This window comes from Neopsephotus bourkii, unplaced genomic scaffold (genome assembly GCF_033783945.1).
Source record: "Neopsephotus bourkii isolate Nb327-2 ecotype Australia unplaced genomic scaffold, CSIRO-AGI_Nbou_v1 NB_318, whole genome shotgun sequence".
NCBI classification, from domain to species: Eukaryota; Metazoa; Chordata; class Aves; order Psittaciformes; family Psittacidae; genus Neopsephotus; species Neopsephotus bourkii.
The window spans coordinates 7,305,075-7,323,026 of NW_026900826.1; the positions used below are offsets into that span (position 1 = coordinate 7,305,075).

The following is a 17,952-nucleotide window of genomic DNA, read 5'->3' on the forward strand; positions in this document are numbered from 1 at the left end:
TACAGAAAGAGAGATACAAATCAAGCGTTTTTAACCAAGGAAGCTGTAAGAAAGACTATAGCATTTGAAGGCTAAGATCTTCAAAAGGGATTTGTTACTGTTCCATGTCTCCCTTTGGTGATGTGCATGTGGAAACATCCAGAATATGCCTTCTCAAGAGGCTGAGGAGACAGAAACAATTTCCTGCTCACAGACCCTTTTAAAATACTTGGAGCTCGGTACCACAAAAGTGTAGTGTAAAATTATTACTTGCTTTTCAACACACAAGCAATTGTTTTTTTCATTGGAACTGGACAGGAACAAAAAGCACAAGAATGCATGCAAAGCACTAGAATAAACACACAGCTTAATTCATTGTGTACATAGCTTTTAAAAACTGAGATTTAGAATGGCTATGCTCACTGTATATAGGGTCACATTTTAAGAATGCTTATGTGGGCATGTAAGACAGAAGATGACTCTCTCATCTTCTGTGTGAACTCCTGTACAACAGGGTTGTGAACTGCTGGGAACGCTGTGCAATGCTGAGCAGGACTTGCCATCCCCAGCCAGGCAGTAGCCGGCTCTGTTCCAGTACCTCTAGCTGCACTCCAAGCACAGCAGTGTGTGCTGATGGTGGCTGACCCTGGCTGCCTGCCTGGTGCCCCCCAAAGCTGCTCCATCACTGCCCTCCTCAGCTGGACAAGGGGAGACAAAATGCAACGAAAGGCTCCTGGGTCGAGATAGGGACAGGGAGAGATCACTCAGCAGTTACTGTCACAGGCAAGACAGACCTGACTTGGGGAAAAAGGTAACTGAATTTAATTTGCTACCAATCACATCTGAGTAAGATAACAATAAATAAAACCAAATCTTGAAACACCTTCCCCCACCCCTCCCTTCTGCCCAGGCTTATCTTTACTCCCGATTTTCTCTACGTCCTCCCCCTGAGCAGCACATCCTGCCTCATCATGGGCTGCACCATGGGCTGCAGGGGAACCTCTGCTTCTGCTTCATCAGCTGCCTATGAGCTTTTACACCCCTCTAGACATAGCCTACAACCTGCCTCAGGGTTAGAGATAGTGCGTCAGTAAACCAGGAAAGACAGAGACCGACCCTGCATTCATGCACTGATGTCATCCCATCCTGCTGTCTGCTCTGTGAATGCAGAAGGATTTGCCTTTTGCTGGATATGTTTGTTTTCACTAGAACATTACTGTTGTTACTGCTGGATAGCAAATGAAGCCTGTGACATCAAAAAGAATGCAAAGGAAGAGCAGAGTTCAATACAGTTAGTAAATATATCACATGGAAAAAGAAATGAGAATGAAGTAACAGCTTGACAGTAGCAACATGTCAATTCCTTTCTACTGTAGCTACAGAAAGACATATTATTTTGTAAGACCATTTTGGGGTACACTGGGGAATAGCTTAAATAATTTGTACTGTTATTCTTCAGCCAAGCAAAAGGATACCAATATGTGTGTATATATATGTATCAGATAATATATTCAGCTGAGGGACTTTCCTGCAGCATCCCACTCAAACAATGAAGCTTTAATTAGCTTTGAAATACTTAAATGTCCTTGGCAAATATGGGTACCAACATGTTCTGCTGGAATGAGAGACTTTTTATTAATACATTCCTGCTCCATGTTCTGTGCTGAAGATGAGAGAACAAAGTGCTTACAGTGAAACAGTGGGGAGGCTTATTAAATCAATACACATCTGTTAGATAATGGGCTCTAAGTCAAGAATGTTATTCCTGAAACCTCTCAGCAAAGTGTTGCTTGTTTGGCACTGTTTTCCTACAGCTATTCCCCAGGTGAAGGATCCCCTCCAGAGCTGACCATCTATTTTGTACTGCTCAGTTCCTAACAAGTGTAGCCACACATCTCTGCCAATTGGAAAGGACTCTCCTAAAATCTCAGACAATATTCTCAAGTATGCCAGCAAGCCACAGCAAGATGTGAAGTTTGTATCTTTTATCCCATAACAGAAGGTTAAATCCTTAAGAACACTCAATAAGCTAATGGGAGCCAGAATCACCCTACACTTACTGCAATTTGTAATGACATCTTGAAATATCTGCAAAATTATACACATATAGATCAATACATAACTACATGATACATTTGTGTATTAAATACTTTCTATTCTACAAGACGTCTATAAGCCCTTTCTTGCGTAAGGCAGCGTGAGCTCAGGGCTCAGCCAGCAGACATGGGGCTATGCCACGTTCTGCCTCCTCCTCGCCAAGTCACTCTCAGTCAGTCACTTCCCAGCCCAGGTGCCCTTGGATCTGTCGTCTGCCTCACTTGTTTTTGCTGTAGATCATGTGAGGCACAAGTTACCCCTTGCAGTATCTATGAACTGTTCAGCAATTTCATTCACAGCCCCTGGGCACTACTGTAATAAACATAAATAAAATAATATTTACACAGTTCTATGTGGGTGCGTATTTTACCTTTATCACCTGAAAGTAAACACAGAGCTCGATTCCCAACCAGTGTGTCTGCATTCACTCCGAACGTAACAGTAAAGAAACTGAAAGATTAAAATTTAATAGGTGTAATTCCAATGAATAGGAGCCTGTGCAAATAAAGTGAGATGCTCTTGGTAAAAACGGTAGGGAACGCAGAGAGGTCACCCCATGTTTATGAAACTTCACTTGCCCATGTTATTTCCATGATGCACATAAATCTGGCTACTTCTGTAATAACTGAATTCATATTTTACAGACCTGCAAGTGTTTCTTCTGCAGTGGAAAATTTACCTGAAAGATGTATGTGTAAGGCAGGCACAGGCAGTCATCTCCTGACTCACCATGGTAATTCGTGATACCTGACAGGGGTTTCTGGGATGCCACTGAGCATGTGCAGGAATAAAGGATGGCTGATGTTTGCACACTAAACAGTGTGAATCACAACATGATATCAATATTAATCTACCCCTTATAAAATCTTAAGACCTTTTGATTTAATGAGTAAGATGTGGCACAACAATATAATCTGTACTTCTCCAAATTAGCCACGAACCATCTGGTTTCTCTCCAATTACTTCAGTTTTTTTTCCCTATATCTCTAAATGTTACTGACCTAAAAAAGATTTCATCAAAGGCTGTTGGAATCCTAACCCCTCTAGCAACTATTAAATTGGTCCACTCTGTGTCCTGTGCTGACAAATCATTATACTCCAGAGCCTTACAACCCATGGTACTATCTCAATTAGAGATAAAGATGAAGCAACAGTGTTCCAAATTCATCCATCCACCTAAATATGACTTTATTCTTAACTAAAATAGAAAATCTATATACGGTGATCTCTAGCCAGTCATCGCTAAGTTCACTGAAAACCGAATGCTCTTTCTGCAGTAAGCTGAGCAAGTGGTTTCAAATTAACAGTTTGAAGTTATGAAATGTCCTGCCTATGCTCAGTGCCACTGAAAGCAACATATTCTTCCTTTTCTCTTATGTTTTCCTCCAGTCTGCATTAAAGAAACTGGATTTGTGCACAGCTTGTAGTTTAGAGTTTGCCTTGACAAGTATGCTGCGTAATCAGTGAAGATGCTCATAGGCAAAACACACACCGAGATTCAGGGTACCCAGAAAATAACAGGGACCTGACTGAAAAAACCTCTGCTGAATGTTAGCGATTTGTTCAGTTTTATTAACTGATTGACCAAGAGACCAGCTCAGCCCTTCCGTGTCCAGTGCTAAAGCTGCTCCCAGACACGTCATAAGAACCACAGAGTTTATTACCTTTTGCACTAAGATACCAGTATCGCACGCCAGCATTTGAAGAGACTTCGAACAAGCTTGGAAGTGAAATTAGATTTTTCTTCTTCCAATAAGCAAATATTATACATATGACTATGTATACACATAGGACATAGACACGTCTAAAACTGAGCAAGAATGATCCTAACAACAGTAACTATTCTCCTTTTGGTGTCTCTTTAAACTCTAGATCTCAGTATGCTGGCAGTTGGTTCTCCCATCAGCGGAAGCTCTCCTGAAGGAATGGAGCACTGTTCACGCCACTTCTGAAATGCCACTTTTCAAAGTTTATGAATCCAGTCGATTAGAGGCAGCAGCCTCTAAACAGCAGGAATTACTTTAACCTCAATTAATAAATGTTAGCGAGCCCGCTCCTCCTCAGCACCGCATCTGAGCTGCTCTTGCATTGGAAAAAAGAACAATTAAAAAACAAGGGAAAAAAGCAGCAGCTGTTTCCTGCTGCAGGACCTGTGCCATTTGCCCAAGTAACCTCTGTGGAGTTACCATCATCACTTCCAGCCTGCTCCAGATTTCCTGTATGTTGTGTCACTGGCACAATAACTCCTTTTGTCCTTCTGGAACAATCTAAATGATGTTAAATACAGCCATATTTCACTACTGAATCATTTGGCACCTACTGGAACCTATCAGGCAGTCTTTTTGTACTCCTTTTTATTAGAGCATGAGAACTTTGGAGCACAAGAACTTCTCTAGGCAAAAAACAGATTCTAATTTGTCTGTGTATTTGGGATACTGTAAGCCAAGCAACAGGAAAATTATCATGCAATGACACCTTTTCCACACTGCTTCAGCACTATCACCCCCCCTACTTGACTAGTCTGAAAATGATGATTTCAAACATACAGAGGCTTCCTGGATGGGTTCCACAGGGAACTGGATCTCCCAGCTTTGCACTTGTTGAGGTACTCAGTACATTTTGCCAGACTCAGAATTTGTTTTAGCGGATCATGAGATAATGCTGAAGATGTCTTAAAGATTTTACGTCTTCCTGAGATCAAATTCTTAAAATAAAGTCTCGAATTCATCTGTTTCTTCTTATTTTACAGAAGCCTCAATAAAAGCAATGTCCATTACAAATTAAACGTGAAACTGTATCATCCCAGAGTGAGAATTTACTGCTGATGTTTTGCCTGTATTTTCAATCTGGCAGACATTTTTTTGTTTCCAAGAATGCAGTGGCTACCAGCACACACTCACTTCAGTAGCAAATGAAGTGCTGCTCTAATGACTGACAAGTTGCCAATTGAGGCAGGTTAGTTAACTGTAGGGTTGGTTATTTGCACTGGTTCTGTCCTTTTGAAATACAACAGAAAACATTATCTTTAGATCAGATTCCAATATCAGAATGTAACTAGTTGCCTATATAACCCATCCAGTGGGCCATTTCATGTATTTCAAGTAACAGTTACTTTTATGCATCACACATGGACCACCATTGGACTGTCACACCTAAAAGGAGCCAGTAAAACATATTTGCCATGGTTGGCAGGGAAGTTTTCAGCTTCAGCAAAGGAGTACTCTAGCTCCCAGGTAAACAGGAATTAATTCATTCCACTGTTAGAGAAGTACAAGCCACATATGTGCATTATGCTGACAAATCCAACTTGGGACAGTGGAACTTTAATGGTTTACCTTCATCTTTACAGTTATCTTAAGATGAGGTTGATATGATCTTTTCTTGCTCTCTTAAAGGGAAAACTATAGTTTTAATACTGGATTTTTTTCTTTTATTCTGAGTCAATGCAGTACCCTGTGTATCAGGGGTCAAACTTCACACCAAGTTTTAAGTTATCTTCCTAACAGACATACAGTGAAATGCAATGTGGAATGTCCCTGTACTGTGTGACAATCTCAGAGCTGAGCTGTTCTTCTTTGGATCTGTTTTTTCAACTGTAAGCCTATCAAGCTATTTTTCACCCCTCTGAGGTCCAGAACAAGTTCTTGTAGTAGTAACACAGCATTTTGCTGTTATCAATATGGCAGCAGTGAATATTGTACATTGTAGGTCTGGAGTTTTATCACAGACACACTTCTGGCATAACAACTCTCATCAGCCTCAAAGGCCTATGGAACGGCCCTGATTCTGGCTATGAAGTTCTTGTGAATTACATCAGTGTCTGTAAGGGGACAGCACTACTCTGAAATGAATATTTTTCTACCATATCAATCTTTTTTAAATGTAGTACCTTAATATGAGCCAGGATTTGAGTCATCTTTTGCACTGCTTTCTGTTGGATTATAATTTTACCTATTAATCATGTTAATCCAACAGAATCAGCCTTAATCAAACGCAAGTCAATTACCCACTTCGTCAAATTATATTGTTAATGAAAGACATTTTTTAAGATTGAATACCAATAAGGGACGTGTTTAGGGAAGTGTGGCAAGCTTTACACCACGGGAGCGTCTGGCTCTCCCATGTGAGGGTAGTCTTCCTGTCCACTTCCAGCTCAAGTAGCTCAAGGACAGTTGCTGCCTACACACAGAGGCACTGTCCCACCCCAAACAACATCTGCATGCCTGCTGTCTGACCACAGAGAGGGACTAGGCTGGGCAGACTTTAAAGGACAGCTCATGACTTGCCACATGGGGACTAAAATGAAGAGAAAGCTACAGTGGCGAAGGATTGCAAACAATAAAATGTTCCAGCCCCCAAGCTGCCTGGATATTCAGATTCCTGACCCACGAAAGCTTATTCAGGAAAGCTTCCATGACTGTAACAGCAAATTTCCTATTCGCTCCACTCCCCTGAAGCTAAAACTCAAAAGAACACCCTCTCTATGTCAGGAGTACGTTTCCATCCCCATTTGACCACTTTCCATTAAATCCTAAACCAAAACCAAAGCAAACACTGGGAATACAAGAGACTTGGTCTAGTATTGTAGCATGCTGAATAAGATGAAGTACAAAACACATTTTGTCTGCAGATACACTGCAAACACAAAGAGAAATATTTCAAAGAAACTAACCTTTATAAGTTAAATGTCATCTGTTGTATTATTACGATAAATACATTAATAAAGCAGTCATCCTTTGCAATCTGAATTCACAATGAACACATTCACTGGGTATGGCCTTCCTGAACCAGCTTCATTTTTTAATCATGTCAATTTATTTACAATGATTAGAATTAAAACAATGTAAGTTTTAAAACTGGTTTCATGTTCTAAAATCTTTCACATTAAAAAAAATCGAATTCAATCTGAATAAATATAAGGCAACATAAGACACTTGGGGTTTTGAGAGAAATTATGTCAGTCAGCCAGAGCTCAGGTTTACTCACTGAGCAGATTGATGGCATGTAACATAGTAAACAATCCATTTCGTAGCTCCTAACAGCTACATAATGTCCTTGTTCTTTATGGTAACTGGATTGCCAATACAATATTGACAAAGCATCAGCAGGCTGCAACCACACTGACCTCAGAGCACCATTTTTCTTTCTGGACACATACCACTGCGCTGCACTGCTCTGCCTAACAGCATCCTTGGACCTGCACTGCCAGAAGGGCAAAGCTCATACAGTACCTCAGCAAACCAGACCTGTATTGCCTGGGTAAGTACTAGAGAAGTCACATCGACACATCAGACTGATTTATCTCACAGTTCACGGGCAAGGTATTTTCCTCATCTCTGTCTACACTGTTCTGGATTGGGACCAGAGCCGCACAAGGCATTCCCAGGCACCACACGCCATCTGTGGGACATTGTGAGAGGAACCGTGACACTTGCCAAGGTTTGCAAAGCCTCCCATCAAAAATACTTCCTTGCTCAAAGCTCCAAACAATGAAAAAAAATGGTTATGGCCCAGGACTGAGCCAAATACTGGTTAATAGAAAGCAGGATAAAGCAACGCTGCTGTAAACAACTGCAGGTACCCTCTGGATTCTGTAAGACCTAAATATCCCAAATGTCTTTTGTGGAGGTTACAGGAACTCATCCTCTGCAAACAATCAAATAAAAAGAAATGAAGTAAAAATTGCTGTTTATGTATATACATATAGTAACCTACTGAACTATGTTTTGGAGAACGATGTTCTATGCAGCAAAGCCCCACAGAGCTTCCTTCAAAGGAGGCTGAATTTGAGCATATTCTTGAGCTCAGTATTACAACTACTTCTGTTTTTCAAGTGTATGTTACCTGGCAGTGGTCGAGTCCCTCATCGGCACTGTTCCACCAGAATCACAAGCTTTGTGAAGCACTAACCACAGATCTAACTGAAGGTCAGCACTTACATTTTTACACCATAAAAGACATGGAACAGATTTATATAGAAAGTAATGGCTACTACAGTGTATCAATAGCACAAAAATGGTCTCCAGGTTTAACTGTCAAATACAGTGACAAAGCAATAACGTTATGCTTTAATTAGCCATGGTAGTGCTGGCAGAATTTGGCAAAATTTGTGTAGAATTATCACACACCAAACCAACACCAAATTCCCATCCTCTTAATCAGTTTTTGATCGCTGATCACTATTTCCCCTTAACAAGTATATTCTTCTTCCTGAAAGCATTTTCCTCAGTCAGTTACAATAAACAAAGAGTGCTGGCATCTGTGCTCTTGCAATTTATTTAGCAGGTTTGGGATTCAGTGCTGCAGTACTTCCAGCCACACTTCCTAACCCTTCTGCTCACTCATTAACCTGAATTTTCACAGGATCCAGTTCTAACTTTGTTCTAGTCTATAAAGCTCTGGGACTTCTCCCACCCTTCCCCATTTCCACTACCCTTTACTCTGGGGATGCACAGCCAGTTGGTAACACAGGCAACTGGGACACATGAGAAGTCTACTTAAATCTTTCCGGCTAGTGTCGCAGTACTCGAAGCCTCCCCAGATGATTCCCACTCTCATTGATGTGACCTAGGTAATTTTCCCCTCCCCACTTTCCAACAGAAAGACATCTCTAAATCTGAATGAACAATCTCATCTTCCTCCTGGGCTAACTACCCTGGGCTTCCACTAATACCCTAGTTTGGCTTTACAAGTAACTGCCATGCAACAAAATCTCACCTCTGCTTGCTCCCTTGAGTTAGTCATTCCTGCCGTTACAAATGACATCTGGATGGATTTCTCTGGCACAAAAGGGTATTTCCATTCCTCTTTAACCCTGGTTGCAGGTAATTAAACTGCAGGATTCTCTTGAGCCCATGGCAATTTAGCAGAAGAGTTCTGCATTTCCACTCAGCTCTACTGGAGAAGCCAAGTGCCTGACTAATTTTGTGCATGTGGGTGCATGAGTGCCTGAGCAGTTCCATTTACATCACTCAGACTACTTACACACTTAGGATTAATTACACATTTAAGGCAGATTTGCCAGTGATTACCATTAATTGCAAATGCAGTGATTTAGGTCCTTCCATGAGAGATAACACAAGTGCATATGCCACCTTCTTCATGACTTTTGTTCCTTTTTATTTAAGCCAAATAACCTCCTTAAATTCATAGTTTCCAAGAGAAGCTAAGAAAAGCTGTGATGTCTAAAGACACAGCTGTACTAATGCAAGTCAAATCTTATCATTTCCAGAGATTTATTTATGCACTGTTCATTCATTGTCATGAAACAAGCAGATTTTATGAATTTCTGAACTGCATTCGAGCTATACAGCAGTGCTTAGAAGCCTTCTACCTGGAGCAGCTGAACAAGTGACATGAGCTGCTTTCACAACTGTGTCATCATTTCAGTCTGCACAAAACAGGCCTGGTGTACAGCAGCTGGTTTAGGGAATTAATAACTTGGCTGTGGAGTCCTATTACCATAGAGACAAGTGGGAGATCTGCTGTCATGTAGCTGTGCTTATTCCCACATCATCCTCCCCAAAGATTAAAGACTGGGGAAGAATGGCAACTGCAGAGAGAAGGCACCGTTATACTCCAGACAGGAAGGGATACCCCCAACTGGCTGTGCCAGCATGTAACAGGCACTGGTGTTAGCTCCAGACCAGCAGTGTTTGCAGGAATAAAGGTCATTACAGTCGACACTTTCGCTGCTGCTTCTTTTTCTGATCCTCATGTACTACCATGACAAAGCAACATTAATTTTACACATTTTGGAAAGATTAGCTAATTCAAACAGAATGGAAAATGACAAAACAATACCATGTTTTTATAATAACCTAGGCAATAGTGTCCATTGTTAAGCCCACCCCCTGATCACAAGCTCATCTATACGGTGCATCTCTTCCTTGATGGCCTGAGGTGTCATGGGCCCACTGGGCTAAAAGTAACTCACCCTTATGTTGCCAGTTTCAGCCTGCAGTACAGTCAACACCAGGGGATCTGCCAACAGGGCTGGCCCAGCCCAGTCAGAACTGTTATGTACCATAGAGGGGGACAGAGTTCCTGTGGTGCACATAAACAATTTGCTGGGGAAGACAGTCTGGATTATTCCTGCTTCAAGTAAAGGCAAACCCACTCGTGGGACTGCTTTTGCTCAGGGACCCGGATATACTTGGTGGGTCATGTGGGAAGATGGGGAAGTCCAACATGTACCTCAAGGGGATTTAATTTTGGGGGAAAACAACCAATGAACTCAATTATATGCTGTTGCCTGCTATGTAGCACTTTTATAGCACATGAGCTAGATGCTCATCTCCGCCATTCTGGATTTTGAAAAGAAGATATGTGCTGTCATGATCATCAGTGGAGAATAAAGTCTTGGGAAAAGCTGACGGCAGCAGAACTGTCCTCCGGTCACCACTGACTGGCCCTGACTTCCCTCCAACCATCATCCCAACAAAGAATGAACTTTGATGAAGCCAGATGAGCTCAGCAGTGACCAGACAAGTTCAGTGGAGTCGTCAGCAGGCAACAATCCAATACTGTACACAGTCTCTCCTGCCTTGAAAGACTGTTACAAGAGATAGAGCCTGACATCATGGACTGAATGAATAAAGCAACTGTATGGGAATGATATCTCTCTCTTTGTGTGGAGATACAGATATATATATATATGTATATATGAAACAAAAAGTGATGGTATATTGAAATATATAGGATCTGAGCATGAGGTGAATCGTATGGAATAAGGGGTGGATACTGTCCTGGGTTTAGCTGTAACAGTTATTTTTCTCCTTCTCAGTAGCTGGTGCAGTGCTGTGTTTTTGGCTTTAGCCTGAGAACAGTGCTGATAACACACTGGTATTTTTAGTTGTTGCTAAGTAATGTTTACTCCAATCAAGAACTTTTCAGTCTCATGCTCTGCCAGTGAGGGGCACAGGAAGCTGGGAGGAAGCAGAGACAGGACACCTGACCCAAACTAGCCAAAGGGGTATTCCATACCACAGCACATCATGCCCAGTATATAAACTGGGGGGATTACCTAGGAGGCCCGGATCGCTGCTTGTGTCTGTCTGAGTATCAGTCGGCACATGAGCAATTGTATTCTCTCCCCTTGTTATTTCCCTTATCATTATGGTTATTGGTGGTAGCAGCAGCGGTTTGTGTTACACCTCAGTTACTGGACTGTTCTGGTCTCAGCCATGGAATTTACATTCTTTCGATTCTCCTCTCCATCCCTCTGGGAGCTGGGGGGAAGAAGGGAGTGACCGAGTGTCTGCATGGTTCTGAGTTACCAGCTGGGTTTAAACCACGACAGTTTTCTCTACTAAATTCATTTTAGGGCTGTTAGCAAAACCAGGACAGACATTTTCCTTTAATTTCTCCAAAGGGCTATCGTTATCCAGCAAATGCATGTGGTGGAGGCAGCCTGAGAGGGAGGGACAAAGAAGAAAATGCAGGGCTAATAATGATATAAAGAGACTTAGACTTTAAGAAGTCAAGTCAATTTTCATCCTGATTGATCATAATCAAATACAATAATTGCCAGTTAAAATACCCCTTCAAGAGGGCTCAGTGCTGTAAGCCAGGATCAGACAAGCTCAGCTTCAGCCTTCATCCAACTGATGCTTTCAGGGCTACCTGCACATACTTAAGCATTGTATGAAATGCTCCTAAATTATGGGCAAGTAAATAAGGAAGCAGGGCACTACGTTGTTAGAACAATGCTGCATATTTCAGCCTGACACTGTCCTGACAATCCCATCACTGAGGGCACTGCATAGTCCAAGATGCAACAAGGAAAAATAGCTAAGTTTAGTTTTCATGAGCTCTTAATAAAAGGTAGTGTATTTCTCGACTCTTCCTGTGAGCCTAATTTCCTGCCACAAGAAAGCCCCTTTTAATGTGACAAGATGCATTGGCTGTGCATCAGCTGCTGTTCTGGAGGGTTTTATACTGGCATTTGTAAACCATCAAGTAGCTCAATGAAAGAAAAAGTTGTGCCTGTCTCTGTCAGATTCTTTCCTCCTCCTCTGTTGCCAGTAATAAAAAATGTTTAGCTGGAAATTCAGACCATTTCCAATCTTCACATCAGATATCCTGACATGGCCTACAGGCATGTTTTGGTGTAACCAGCAACATAATCATATTTATTGATTGCTAACAATAAAATTCAACCTATGGACAACCATGTGCTGCACTTAAGCCACTTAAAATGTTTCAAGTTAGTCATGGTTCCTCAGGAAACAGAAAACCCTCTTCTGATGCCTTGTCCAAGCTTAACAAGGAGAGATTGTTTAAAACAGCAATAAAACTCATCAGTTCGGCACAACTAGTACCTGAGTGTTGAAGATACGTGGCTCTATTATGACATGATTACATCTGTGCAGTGAACACTGTCATTACTAGTGTCTCATACTTACTGATCATCTAAAACACCCTTATCTTCAGAGTTACCATTTCTAAAATCAATTCCAATCACGTTATTTGTCATTTAAACTCACCATATTAGCAATTAGAGTGCTTCTCAAAAATATTTTCTATTTTTATATTTTTACAGTGAAAAAGCATCTTTCTAATGATTTATGAACATGTAAAAACAATGACAGGTACTCGTTTATAGCTACATATAAATAATTATATCTATATCTAAGTGTCTCTGTGTATAGCTGAAAACAGAAGAAAATGAGAAATGTATAGTTTATGTATACACATAATAAAGGCAAAATAAACACAGGGCAGTCATTTCATATTATCTTTTTGATCTATAGCCTACCAGTGGAAGACATAATCTTTTATTTATATTATGTGAGGTAAAATTTTGAGACAGGATTTTCTGTGTCTACCCTCCTGCTCACTTCATAATTAAGCCTGTAGGGCTGCATGGTTTAGTTTTTAATGCTGTACTTGTCAATTGCTGTTATCAGTAATTTAAAGTTCACAGCTCCATATATCAGAAAAATATGAGGGCAAAACAATTTCTATAAAAACCTGTGTTGAGTTGAAGGGGTGGCCAAGTTTTCCTGTATGTCCTCTTGAAGCTTTCATTTCAAACAGTGCTGATTTACAAAGCTGGAAAGAGAGTACAAAGCTCTAGTGACACACACTTCCCTCCACACCTGCATATCCTTCCCCCCTTCATCTTCCTCCCTTTATACATATAGATAGATAGATATATGACTGAGACAAAATTTTTGCCTTCATTAGTATGTTAGGCTTTTTAATTTAGCTCCAAACTTGCTACCACAATCAGCCCTACCAAGATCAACTGTGACACTATGAAGAAAAAGCATCTCTTATTTTACACAAAACATTACAAGGTCAGATCAGTGTCTTTCATCTCTTCCCACCTTCACCAGACTGACAATAGGCAGCAATAATCCTGTGATATCCACAACTAATTTATCCAACGAGAAGACAGGTAGCACTCTGAACCGCACTGCTGCCTGAATAGGTGCAGTAAATAAGCAGCTTAATGGTAGCCTTTCAGGCAGGAGGGCAACATATCACAGCATGGCATTTTTATAATCTTCTTGGCATGCCTACAGCCAAGAGCACATAGCTGAGCGTATGTTCCCTCTTCTGTCGGGCTTAGGATGCATGTAATCGTTAGATTGTGACACATTGTGCCTTTAAGCAAGTTTAACTGTTTTATATCCCCTCTGATCTACAGCTTTGTACATCTGTTAAGTTGCCTCTTAAACTTCAGTCAGCACATCTGTGGATCCGATCTTTCTGAAGCTCATTGCATGGCTTAGGTTTTACACAGTGTTTCTTTGTGTCTGTCCAGTGTTTATTTGCAAGGAATACCTTTTGTATTAGTGTTCTTGCTGAGCTAGAGCAAAAGACCAGAGTTAAATCTATACGGGACATCTTCATCTGGCGAAGAATTGAACAGGGCACTAGGAAATTATTCCACTTACTTGAACTGGTTATAAACTGGTGAAGTGACTATGACCCTTTTCTTTATGGCGTTGAGCAGAGAGAATGTCTTTTCCCCACTCAAAATATGTTTTGCTCTAGAGGCATAAAGGAGCCAGTTATTTGGCTTCTCACACAAAGTCCCCTAGGAATGCTGATGAAATAGCCCCATTGGAGATAGGTGCACTGATGTGCAGGGACACTGACTACCCTCTTCACCTCCCACTGATGCTAGCCAGATTTCAGGTGCCTACTACATCTTGACTAGGCTCTCTGCGTTTTGTCCTCCAGCAAGAAGCAGCTCTGTAGGAGCCAGAATTCCCCGGAACTGCAGCACAGAGCCTCATGCCAGTAGTGCTGGACAGAGAATTGAGCCAGCAAAGCAGAAACCCCTTTGAATCCTAGAAACACTTGAGAAGTCCTCCACAAAGGAGTACATCTCATCCCTACTGGCAGCCTGAAGATCTCTGCAGAAAGGCTGATCCTAAATTGATATCACAGTTTTGTTGTGTTACACTATGCATTGAAAGCCGTCACAGAAACTGCTGGCATACGGGAAGAACATCTGAATGCTCCCCTACATATCAAGACTAAATGTCATCACGCTGTCTTTGAATTATTCAAAGCTCCCTGTAAGAATAAACTCCAAGTCAGAAGGGCCTCAGCTTCTACTGTGAGGCCAAAATGCAAAGATGCCACACTAAATTGAGGCTAAAACAGTTACACTTGTCAGCTCGCTTTTTGCATTCTTTTTTCCTTGGGGAGCTTTTCCAAGTGTTGGGGGAAATACTGGAAATAAATCATGTAGGAGGTTACAAATCCTTAGATTTATTCCTACCTTGTATTGAAAGCTATAAAGTATTATTCTGTGAGAATAAAGTTATAAATTGCCCCATGTAAACTGCTAATAAAAGCCAATGTTTATCAAACAATCTCAGTGTATGTGCAAAAGCAGTTCCTGTTCTTTCCCAATGGTCAGCACAGCTCAGTGTACAGCTTTTTGTTACTATTCTGCCAAGGTATCAGTAGAGATCACAGAACTATTCACTAAAATAAATAAATAAATTTAAAATATCTATATTAAGCTGCTGCATCTGCTTGTGGATTATTCTCATGGTTGGGATTTCACCCATTCTTACATAAGTATGCCTGCTTCAAACTTAGAAGCCCAAGAACTAAAACAGAGGTCTTCAGACTGGGCGAGATCAAACAAGACCAAAAGCAAGTCTCAAGGATGTGTTTGTTACAGTTACTCTAATGGAAGAGTTCAGTATCTAGAGGTGCAATATCCTGCTGGACAGAGTGTTACAGGAAAGGAGAGGCCCTGCTAGGTTTCCTCCCTAGGATCCTGTCATACACTTTGGCACTCTGAGGAATACGATCATTTGATTTATCAGTGTTGCAGTATTACTGAGAGATGTCATGACTACCTCTCCCAGTTAGACAGACAGCCGCCAAGTTTGTCTCCACACAGTAGTAATACTTTGCTGCCCAGATGAATTTCCTCTCTTCAGCCCCTATGACACCTTTCATACTCTCCCCAAAATGATACCCTATGTTTATGTATGAAGAATGTTCCAGAACAGTGAGAACAGACTTCTTAGTGCAGCATCATTACCCTTTGCTTGGCAGAGAAGTAGAAAAGCGCCTGCCTGAGCTGGCAATGATCAGCCTTTACAGTCTAACAAGTTCCACTACTATAATGAAAATTCAAAGACCTGGAAACAATATACAGAGCTTCCCTGACTAATTTTATTATGCAGACACACTTAATAGCTCCTGTTACAATCACATTTATAGCAGGAAAACAGTATTGGATTGTGACTATCACACTAAATCGACATGGATTATCAGTCATTAAAAAGGAACAAAATTAGCAGCAAGCAGTAATATTTTACACTTATCAAATCTATAGCTGGTCAAGGTTCATTACAATACTGTGCAATAAAGTCAGGAAGCATTGGCTCATTCTACAGAACATTTAAATCTCTATTGTATTTGTGTAGGATATAATTTCTGATAGCAATAAAGCCTAATAAAAGTTACACCCTGATGAATAAAGTGTTAATAAATTGACCCAAGACATTTAAATGGCTAATTATATTTGAGATAAAGGAGGATTCACTTGTTTCTGTAGACTGTTTGAAGCCATACTGTAACCAGCTAACAACTACAAAATTATTTTATATAAATATATCTCTGTGATATAAAATATTAATCTTTCTAGCTCCTTTTTCAATACATTAATAATTAATAAGAATTTCTTAACACATTTCCTATTCATCAAAAGACTCATACCTCTCTTTAAAATGGCCAAGCTTTGCATAACTTAAACTATTCCCTAGATTTTATTTAAAAGTATTTACACCAACTATGCTTAGCTTTTCAATAGGCCCTTTCAGTAATGTATTATAAACTAATGGTACCCTATGACAATACCAATAATGGTATTACAAAGTTTATGTAAAGAGACAGCCCAAACAAGCACACTGACCAGTCATGCAGGATAGTTATCATAGAATCATAGAATCATAGAATAGTTAGGGTTGGAAAGGACCTTAAGATCATCAAGTTCCAACCCCATTGCCATGGGCACGGACACCTTGCTCTAAACCGTATCACCCAAGGCCTCATGATGGGCCTCCCAGGATCCTGCGCCTGAGATTGAAAAGCTGTTGTCCGTTCAGACTGAATCAAGAGTTACATCATACAACACATACTTCCTTCCAAATAGCTCCTTATAAAAAAAAAATACCCTGTCAATTCAGGAGACTCTCCCGTGATCACATATGCAAATGTTCACAAACAGCTAAGTCCCAGCCTCTGAGAGGGTTCAGGTGCCACCTCCACAGATGCCACCTGCTTGCACGGCATGGCAACATGCTTCCACATTGCAAACTGAACATTTCTAGCCATTGTTCAGTAATCTACTTATTGCTAATATGTACTTAGTCTTTTTGTTCCACTGGGAGAAAGGTGCACAGGAACTAGAATCTCTGCTTGACTAGACAAGCTTCTGCTAGAACACAACTTTAATTAGGACCATATTAGACACCATGAACTAAGCCACTGCAGTTTGCAACTTTTGTGTATCTCCTGTCACACTTCTCTTCCAACATGAGCTACAAAATTACAATATGTTCTGGTTTCTGGAACATCACCAAGCTTGAGGATTTTTATCACAACTGGTTCTAGGTCAGTGAAGCATTTACAGATGCTCCAGCACTATCCTGGGACTTGAGGATGTTGCTGAAATCTGGATTCATTTGTGGCAATCTTCTTTTTATAGCAAGATGCCCAACAGTGCCAAGGAAGAAACTTAACTTAAAAATGTTTATATAGGTGTGCACTGTTTATGGACACGGTTTTAGCATTTCACAAACAGCACTGTCATGACCATGCTCTATGTCATTTGACCTGACTTTTCAAAGTAGCTGTTCAAATACCAGCTGTTCCCCAAAGCACCTGCAAAGCAAAGCTCCCCTCCAATGACCTCCCCTCTCACTCGCCTGGGCACCGCACCATCTCTGCTAAGAAGGATTGCCAGTTCCTCCTTTTCTTTCTATTGCTCCAGCCCAGACTAACCATGCTCAACCCAGAGGGATGGAGAAGGGGCAACCCCAATGAGTTCCAGCTTCTCTTCTCTTCTTTCAGTTTCCTGGTCCCGAAGACTGAACCAGCTTAAAGCTGCAAGGCATTCCCCAAGGCACCTTGAAGAATGTAAGGAAAAAAAAACACTACTCACATTTTGAAATACAGTTAAAAATATTCCAGTTACTTTGCATGACATCAGAGCTACCAGACATCAAATGAAATCACAATATTTGAGTCCAGTCCTAAAAACATAACTTGATGTGGATTCCTTAACAAGCTGCTAAATTCTCTAGATGTACTGCAGTTGTATAAAAAGCCATGTTTGTGACTCTGTTGTATTAATGTTACACACACAGTATTACACAGAGTATCATCTGT

The 17,952-nt window shown here is 40.8% G+C and overlaps 1 long non-coding RNA gene across 5 annotated transcripts in view; it reads right to left on the bottom strand.

Annotated features, from left to right (window-relative positions):
* The window catches only part of LOC133209154 (uncharacterized), a 187,059-nt gene that overhangs the window by 30,181 nt on the left and 138,926 nt on the right, over nucleotides 1-17,952 (bottom strand). For 4 of the 5 annotated variants that reach the window (XR_009724617.1, XR_009724616.1, XR_009724613.1 and 1 more), the window contains exon 3: nucleotides 13,051-13,131. The exons of the other annotated variant lie outside the window; for it this stretch is intronic. This is a non-coding gene — a long non-coding RNA (uncharacterized LOC133209154). The remainder of the gene's footprint in view (nucleotides 1-13,050; nucleotides 13,132-17,952) is intronic. 5 annotated transcript variants of the gene reach the window in all.